This window comes from Bidens hawaiensis, unplaced genomic scaffold (assembly GCF_021521415.1).
Source record: "Bidens hawaiensis isolate Kalapana, Puna unplaced genomic scaffold, B.hawaiensis_p1.1 tig00008535_1, whole genome shotgun sequence".
NCBI lineage: Eukaryota > Viridiplantae > Streptophyta > Magnoliopsida > Asterales > Asteraceae > Bidens > Bidens hawaiensis.
The window spans coordinates 864,845-874,979 of record NW_027491610.1 but is presented as its reverse complement, the minus strand read 5'-3'; the positions used below and the strand labels follow the sequence as shown (position 1 = coordinate 874,979).

At 34.0% G+C, this 10,135-nt stretch overlaps 1 pseudogene across 1 annotated transcript; it reads right to left on the bottom strand.

The window, feature by feature from the left end:
• Positions 1-931: 931 nt before the first annotated feature.
• On the bottom strand, positions 932-8,624 carry LOC143529359 (putative elongation factor TypA-like SVR3, chloroplastic; annotated as a pseudogene). Its single transcript, XR_013134643.1, has 14 exons — positions 8,407-8,624; positions 6,970-7,079; positions 6,496-6,874; positions 5,798-5,950; positions 5,006-5,062; positions 4,222-4,254; positions 3,654-3,788; positions 3,409-3,525; positions 3,167-3,318; positions 2,568-2,652; positions 2,395-2,489; positions 2,144-2,308; positions 1,324-1,520; positions 932-1,236 (listed from the first exon to the last, which is right to left on the bottom strand). The product of XR_013134643.1 is annotated as a putative elongation factor TypA-like SVR3, chloroplastic (transcript).
• Positions 8,625-10,135: the final 1,511 nt, after the last annotated feature.

Here is a 10,135-nt window from a genome sequence, read left to right as displayed (position 1 = left end):
GTCGACATGATGTAACTTAATCATTGACCTAAGCTACTGATGAACGTATGTAATTTCTTCTGGAACGTCAATTTTGACCAAAAGTCAAAGGTACAACCATACAAGCACAATGTACAAAAACATATCACGTCCATGTTGTGCATTGAACATGACAATTTATAATAAAAAAAAACACATACCCGATCGTGTAATTTTCTAATTTATTATTTTGGATCATTCAATTAAATCAGGATTCGTGGTCCTAGTATAAGTATTTTAATATACATAAAAATAAATGAGTTGTTGCAATAATTTCATGGTTTGTTTATTTTAAATATTATAAATGTAACAAGTTACAACTCATTCTTCGACTTGGTTGTTGGATAATATATTTTAATTCAGGTAAATAAGTTGCAAGATGACTTAAAAGACACATGAATGAATTTAGGATATTTGTATACTTTAAAACACAAAACCTTGAATTTTAGTCCAAAGTAGCAAATTTGAAATCCTTACACTCATTCACCTTGAAGACTTTACTTGAACAAACATCAATTAACTTTAGCATAATATTAGTAAAAAAATATGTACGACATATAAGCAGGCGGGTCACCCGGCTCATGCCGAGTGAGCTCAGAAAATTTTTATTGAATGTTTAATAAGTATTTACTAACGAAACCACAATCATAGTTCATGTCCCTAACCCTCTTACCGAAAATTTTTATTGAACGTTTACGAGTAAAATTTTATCAGGTATGGTTGTTGCTATAATATTTACCAGATATGACATTATCATCATTATGTGATATATAAAGCCTATATACCCTAAACCCTTGTCTCTCTCTATCTCTATCTCTATCTCTATCTCTATCTCTATCTCTATCTCAACCTCAAATTCTTTTTTACAAAACACACAATATAGCATTACCATTATTCCTTATCAATGTTTTCAAAGACATTTCTCACATGTTTTACTTCCTTTTCTAACATCAATTACTTCCAAAAATGTCATTTACTTGCCTCACTTCAACTTTAACATAATCGTGTATTATCTCAACAAAATAATAATAATAATAATAATCTATACCGACACGTACATTATTTATATAACTTCTATGAACAATCACCTGCCTTTTTTGTTCATTTTCGGATTCTTGCACATTCTAATACTCTTGGGAGTGACTTCCACCAATTCATCTTCTTGAATATATTCAATACAATCATCAAGACTGTAATCCAATGGTGTGTCAAGAACAACTGCAGATACCAAATAAAAAATTATCAAAAAGAAATAAGTATTTAACTGAAATGGAATTCGTTTATTTAATAAAACTGATTTATTACCAGAAACTTCTTTATTTGATCGAACATTTGTTGCGGCTTTCTTTTTGCAAACATTGAGTGCCAGGTCACCGGGTCGTTGATGGATCCCGACAATTTGTCCTTTATAAACTTCTGCTCCCGGTTTTATAAATAACTGCCCTCTTTCTTGAGAACTAGCTAAAGCATAAGAAGTTGATGTTCCATCTTCAAAAGCAACCCATATGACAAAGGAAAAAAGTAATTTTAGCATGTAAAAATTCTAAAAAAATGAAACATTGCAATTTGCCTACAAACGGGTCGATCTGATGACAGAGGGCAAAAAGGTAATTATAACTCGAAAAGATTCTTGAAAACTAAACATTATGATTTTCAAGGATTGGAGGAAGTGATGTGGCAACTTTGACCCATTTGCCTACAAATGGGTCGATCGAATGACAAAGGGCAAAAAAGTAATTTGACTTGAAAAGGTTCTAATGGACGAAACATTAGACCCATTTACATAAAATGGACCAATCTGATGATAAAGTGCAAAAAGAACATTTAACTCAAAAGAAATAAATTGTTTAAGAATCAGCCCGATCCCGCCTGTTTTGACCCGAACAAAAAACTGCCCGTCACAATATTTTGTTACTAACCCGCCTGAACCGCCCAACTTTCCACCTCTACTTTTTTCTTAATTGCAATTACCGATTATTTATAGAGCTCAAAAAAATGGGATAAAGAAGCGTTTAGTAGTCAGCCCGTTTTGACCTGAACTAAAAACTGTCGATTTTGATATTGTTACCTAACTCACCCGAACCGCCCCATTTTTACACCTCTAGTTTTAAGAATTGTAATTACCAGGGATCCAAGATCACGGGTCGACATTTCACCAGCCCATGGCCCGTAACCATCAAATATTATGTTGAGAATTGCTGTGCCTCGAGAAGCGGTCAAAATTGCATTTCTCAGTCCAAGAAGCCCACGAGTTGGTATCTTGTACTTGAGCAGCGTTGTTCCTTCAGAGCTAGAAAAAAAGATGCTTGCAATCAATACATTTTTTAAAAAAAAAATTATATATGAAAAGCTGAACAGAATTCTAAATGCATATACCCCAGTCCTTGCATATCAAACATTTGACCACGCCTTTTACCAAGAAGTTCAACAACCGAACCCAAATGTTCTTCCGGCACTTCCACCGTGGCAATCTAAACATATATTATTAAACGAGTTTATACCTTATAACATAACACACACACGCTTCAAATTAATATATAATTTAATACCTCATAAGGTTCAAGCAACTTTTCATCAACTCTCTTGTTAATCACTTTTGGGGGTCCCACCATGAACTCGTAATTTTCCCTTCGCCTATAATGCATGTCATTTGTAAATAACACAGTTTTTTGTGAGAACACACAAAATAAAATACATAATTCTAATCTTAAAAAAAATTAAAATATAAACAAAATGGTGATGTGCAATGTTTATTCATATATCCGGAAATTAAAAAAAAATTTATGAAAAAATATCGCCTATATATAGAACCTACACATATGCAAGTCATGTGTATGTTATATTCGTTAAATATTTAGTTTGACGATTTCTTAAGTATAAAAATATTAGTTGGTTTTTTTAGTTTCAAGGTTCTTTACATGTGTAGGTAAATGGTCAATATAAAACCCAAAAATATTATGAAAGTTTATTATGCATATAGCATGCACAATTGTCTTAAGAAGTACAAAATTTAAATAAATGATCTATGTTCTTTTTGTTCTCGCAATAATTTAGTGCTTTGTGATGAACCTCAATCTATGGTCAATCTATGAGTCTATGGGCATATATTATCAAACAAAGGATAACATAAATTATAGGAAAAACTTACATGTTCTCTATTAATATTGTAATGTGTAAAGTACCGCGTCCACTAACAAGAAATGTATCTGCGGTTTCACCGTCTTCAACTTTCATGGCTAAATTTCTTTCAATTTCACGGTACAGTCTCTCTCTTAAATTTCTACTAGTCACATACTTTCCCTGTTAAAGTTGTGAAAGTTTACGTTTTAGGCAGATGTTGAAGGGTATTTTAGACATTTCACTAATATAGTAATAGGTAAACGGGCATACCTCACGACCCACAAATGGTGAAGTGTTGATGGAGAAAGCCATTTTAACTGTCGGTTCTTCCACTCTAATGGCAGGCAACGCTTTGCCATCATTTTTATCAGCAATTGTTTCCCCAATCTAAGTTAAAGAAAGCACATTAATCATTTTAAAATAACAATCCAATCATTTATTAAAAAGACAATTAAAAGGCCTTGGCGTGTTTTTATATATTAATTATTATTTTATTTGTAAAAAACTATTGTTACCTGAATATCACCAATACCACAGACAGCACAAATATCACCAGCCTCAACACTTTCGGCAGGAGCCCTAAAAAATTTCTCAAACACAAATAACTCGCTGACTTTTCCAAATCTGCAGGCGTCATCCGATGTGCATATCTGAAATATTAATAAACAAAAATAAATAAATAAACCAACTGATTTGCTTCAGACCAAAAGATTTTTAGGAAAACATGTAGGCTTGTAAAATGAACACGGACAGAGCATGTTCGTATTCGTTCGTTAAACTTTAACTGGGCAAACAATCAAACACGAACAACTAAAACAAAGGGGGTTTTCTTGTTCATTTTCATAACGAACGAACAAGAACAAGAAACCCCCATTCGTTTAAATGTACGTGCTCGATCTTTTGTTCAGTTAAAGCTGAAAACGAACACGAACATGCTCCATTCGTGTGCATTCGGTTCATTTACACGCCTAAAAATCTGCCTCTGCTACTTGAATTTATAATACTCTAAATAGGTACAAGAAAAGTTCAAAATAAAATAAATGTACCATTATACAAGAGCTCAAATAATATTATTAGACTTACACGAACATCCATGCCTCTGTTTAAAACACCAGCTACACGCACAAGGCACTAACTCGATACTTCAGTAATGTCACCTGAAGGAATGAGCAAGGCGGGAATACTCCCGCCCAAATGAGCCAGTCCGTATGCTTCTGGAAGATCTTTTGTACTATACCTGCCAAGGTATGGGCAGAATAGACGATCTGACCAAAACAGCCCATGAACCAATCACAGGGTGACAGCTCACCGACAACAGTACGAGGAGGAGCACCCTCTAGTACTGTTTGTCACTATTAGCCGCTGCCTACTCACCAACCCTCACTGTGGGACGTGCGTAGCCTACAGTTGGTGGAACAGTGCATAGCCGGCAGTAAAGGAACAGTATACAGCCGTCCTTGTCACTATCGGCCGCAGCCTATCCACCAACCAGCATGGCTTGTGCGTAGCCCACTGTTGGTAGAACAGGGATACTATTCAGCCGGCTGTACCTTCTTGGAAACCTACCTTCGGCTATAAATACTCCAACACCTTGGAATGGTAAGGACATCATCTGATATCTCATTATCTTATCTTCTCTAGCAATCTCTTAATATACACTTATATTCAGAGCAATCTAGTCTGATTCTCACGCCGGAGGGTGGTCACAAGGAGGAACCCCCCCTTCTTAGTGACGAGCTTACGGTGTCTGTTTTGCAGGTCACCTGAAGAACAACTTTCTTTGCTGGACCTCATCCTCGTGGGAAACATCTATTTAACCCCCAGATTATCCGTAATCTGCCCGGGGTCACTTAGTGTTTCTTCAAGCATGTAACCGACCGATAGCTATTTTTCCTTTGTGTTCATCATATTCAGTGCTCGTGACCTCCAAAAGAAAAGTATAAACCATAATGATGAATGGATCATAGTCACATAGATCGCAGTTCGCTCCGGTACGGGAACGAGGAACGGGAACGCAATTCGCTAGTTGGGGCGTATTCGGTACGAAGGGGGGTAGGCTCATTTCGGTACAGTCCAGTACGGTGTACCATATAATCCGGTTCGATGTTCCCAATTTAAAACAGAATATACCAAATTCAATTTACCATAGATATAACATAAAATAAAAATTGCAAAATGTCACTGGAGAAACTGAAATTATGTATAAATTTGGGTTTTTGGTACGAATGATTGAATAAGAAGAGTAGGGTAGAGATATTAATAACATGAATATATGCCTAATATAAATCGGTCAAATTGATTGGGTATCTTTGAAACTTGGAAAGTCAGTAATTATTGGAAAAAAGGAATCGAGGAGTTTCCTAATTTGCTGCCCAAAATTACAGGATCGATTAAATTGACAGGAGAAAGACGAACCTGTCAATTGAAATCGATTTCTCCATCAATTAACAACGACGAACCATTCAGTTGAAATCAATTTCTCCATCGATTGTGAACGACGAACCATTCAATTGAATTCGCGATTGGGAACGTTTGCGATTTCGATTCGGTACAAAACGATCCAATACGAAAATCGTAGCTTGCCCAGAGAATTATGTGACTATGGAATGGATACAGAGGATGATATAAAAAGTAGATAAATGTGAGAAATGAAACTAACAAGCATTTGAAGTGATCCATCTTTCTTGATTTTTGGACCGGGAATGCATCTAATTATTGTCTCGAAAAGAGGTCCAAGATCATTGGCTAAATTATCAGGAGAAAGCCCAGCTTTTCCACTTAAACCGATTGCATATACTGCTTGGAAATCACACTGCAAACAAATTCACAATTTTCATATGTTATATAGATATAAGTTGCTTTAAAATACTGATTTCATAAAATAATAAATGAGCCTGATTGGATTTTTGTGTTTTGACTTTGTAGTCAACTAGCCGTAGTAATCAGTTTTAATGTGATTTGAATTAGTTTTAAAAGTGGATTTAAAAATGTGATTTTGTTTTACTTTCTTTTATGCAAATTTCATCATATTTCATAATTAATTTCTTATTTGGTATCTTTACTAACTGAATAACTATTACTCTTAAACGAGCTGTTAGTAACTTGATGTTGGAAAAACCTTTTTCCCAACAACAATAACAAGAAGAGTTAAAATTATACCACTTACTTAAATATGTCGAAGTTTCAAAGTGTGATTTATTTGAAATGCTATGTGTTACAAAAAAGTTTCAAGGTTAAATTAGTGTTTTCTACATTTTGTGACCAAGTGACTGAAATTTCATTTTAAACGGCCAAAAGTAATTTGAATTTGTGACTGATCAAGTCAATTTTGTTTGCTTTACTAATATTAGGAAATACCTGTTCATCAGATGCGTTTAGTTCAATAAAGAGTTCAAAGGTGGAGTTGATGACAAATTCGAGTCGAGCAGACGGTCTATCAACCTTATTCACAACAACAACAACCGCATGCCCAAATTCAAGAGCTTTTTTCAAAACAAATCTTGTCTGTGGCATCGGGCCCTCAACAGAATCTACCTGAAAACAAACAACATATTAGACATTAGTAATATAAGTTTGTGTATGAAGAATTATTAAACATAATAAAACAAATGATATTCATTTTTGTATCTTTATAAGTAATAGATGTGTTTTTGCTAAGAATAGTAATTCCCCTCTCGCGCTCCAAGTCATTTGAGTCCATTATTCTTTCTTCTACAACTTGGTTATCACGAAACACCTGCACAAAAAGTAGCAAACTTTTACTTCATTAACAAATATGCTTTAACAAAATATAAACTTTGAAATGATAAATCATCTCAGCGTATGGTTTACTTTTGCTTGCTTCAACATCGCATCCACTAATGTTGTTTTTCCATGATCAACATGAGCAATAATTGCAATATTCCTTATGTCATTTCTCCTCACTAATGTGCTCTTCTGCTCTATAAAATGCACGAATAAAAATCCATTAGTTATGAACTATAACCCACAACAAGAGCTTTATATTTAACAATTTAATCACTTAACACGATTTACATAAGAAAAACTAGTAAAATAGAAGCACATGAGATAACACACGGTCAATATACACAATTAAGACGTCTGTGTTAAGACATTTGATCGTACACCTGGAGTGTACTAAACACTAAGGGCGTGTTCGTTTCACAGAATTCGTGGGAATTCGAAGGAATTGGAATTAAAATCCCATGGCATGGCGTGTTCGTTTCATTGGAATTGGAATCTTAATTCCATTTTGGTGTGTTCGGTTCAAAGAATTGGAATTGGAATTCAATTCCTTCAAATTCCTTTAAATACAAGGATTTCAAATCCTTCCAAAATGTGAAGGAATTCAATGAAATTCATTGGAATCTTTTCTCGAGTTTTTTTTTTTTTTTTTAACGAGGACAACGAATAAAACATTTTAGGTTTTTTACTTTTTTGGTTTTTAATTTATATTTTGAGTTATGAATTTTTTATTATTATTTTTGAATTTTGTTTTGAGGGGTTTTTGATCTTAATAGAAAACCCATAAAAATAATAAAAAAACTATAACGCAAAATATAAATAAAAAACAAAAAAATCTAAAAAAACAAAAATGATTCCTCCGTTATCCTCGTTAAAAAAAACCGATTCCAATTCATTTGTCAGACGAACACATCAAAAATGGAATTGGATTTCAATTCCTTTCAATTCCAATTCCTATTGGAATGTTAAGATTCCAAATCCAATTCCTTCCAATTCCAAATCCTATGGAAATTCCAATTCCATTCAATTCCATTCTGTGAAACGAACGCGCCCTAAAGGTTATAATAACTCAAAATTATACAAAACTAAAACCGGATTTAAGTGCCCATGAGAACTGTTAAAAGGGCTCCAACGAAGACTAGCTTCAATTTGCAACACTTGCGTTTTTTGTGTCAGACATTTGAATGAACATCTAGAGTGCACTAAATGCTAAACCTTATAAAAACCCCAAAATATACAAAATTACAACCGAATTTAAGCGCCCATGAATAACATCTAACATAATTACAACTATTATAACCAACTTAGAAAAAAAAACACACCGTACTTTTTATCATATTAATAGATATAAGTTATGTAAATAATAAGTGGAGCTCGAGCTCGACATTTGATCGAACACCTGGTGTGCACTAAATACTAAACCTTATAAAACCCCCAATACATACGAAATTGCAACCGGGTTTAAACGCCCATGAAAGACAGTTAATAATAATATTACAACATATTGAACCAATGAACTCATACCAGTAGCAATTTCAGTGGTAGAAACAGAGCATTTGATAACATTTGGGTTTCTTCTAGACTTGATGACGGGAAACGAATAAGAAGCTAAGGTTGGGTTCTTGTAAAGGGTGAAGAAAACGAGAAGGTCGTTTGATTATTATTAGGGTTTAATGATGGAGTGATGGAATTGGGTATTCTGGTAGCCATTGATTGCATCCCTCACTGGCTCACACTTCACAGAAGAAGAATCTATGAACCAAAGAGGGAGCAAAATGGTAGAAATATGGAATAATATTATTATTATTGGGTGTGAAGTGATGGATATTATGAAGATAGTTGAGATAAGTTGGGAAGGAAATGTATGGTTTGAATCAAGATTTGAAGATGGGTCATTGGTGGTTTTTCACTTTTTTGGTGTATTAATTGTGTAGGGTTGAATTGGTTAATATGAACGGGACTGAGATATTTATTTGTGTTAAAGACATTGGTTGTAATTCGGAGACACTAAAAAGCGTGTAGCATGAACACGGCTCGTTAACCTATTGACCTGGATGACGGTAGTGATCAAGGTGTAAACTTGGTATGTTAAACATGCTGGTGGGTTGATATATATTGGGCTAAACATTATATGATACGGGGCGGAAACTTTTTTTACTATTTCTCGATATTATTGTTAATTTTCAAGTACCGGTTGGGTTGGAATGTTTAGCCCGAACATGGCGTGGCATGTATTTTATTTGTGTAAATTTAAATTAGTTGTAACATGAAGATACTTAAAAACGTCTAAAATGAAAACAATTCGTTTAAACTCAAATGTCTAAATGTGTTAAACAGGTTGATGGGTGGTTATCAAAGTGTTAATATAGTATTATGGAATTGGAGTAATAATATTAATGGATATGGAGTGATGGATATAAGAGGTAAGGAAGAAAGTTGAGATAAGTTGGAATGAAAATGAATGGCTTGATTCATAATTTAAAGATGGGCCATGGGTTGGGCTCTAAGAAGCCACTATATGACATGGGCTGGAAAATTCTTAGTTTCTTTTTCTCATATTGTTTTAGTTTTTAGGTGATCAATGTAACAATAGGTTGAGTCGTTGGTGGGTTGAAACAACGCTTTTCTTATTTGTGTCGAAAACACTAACTTAAAAATTGTCACCGAACATAATTCATTTAACTCATTTATCTAAACAGGTTGACAAGACGTAATGAAGGTATAAATGTGTTAAATGTATAGAATGGTTGTGATAAATGGATTAAACATATTCGAGGGTCGACATGTTTAATTAAACATGTACCAAAGGGTTTTTGCCTAGCGGTATCAAGGTATCGAATTATGTTTTGTCCTTTCATGTGGTGATTGTTCACATCATGTGAGAGACAAAATAAATTGTGAAAATTAAGTTGTTTGAGAAAAAAAATTAAACAGGTCGTGGGTCGACATGTTTAACTAAACATGTTAGCAGGTAAACACGACCCAATTATCAACCGAGTTAATTACAACAGACCAAAACCTTGTTTTTCTTATCGCGTTAGAAATTTTCATCTCTAGACTGAAATAACTAAAATGAAGCAAATCGGTTAGTTTAATCGCTTTAAGATGTATACAATTTAGACGTCTGATTTAATGGTTCGGCCGACAAGGTGAAGCAGACGTGTAAACAAAAACTACCATACTTATTTATTTTCATATATATTTGGAATGTGCAGATCACAGTCAAATCAACCAGTGAATTTAAATATATTAG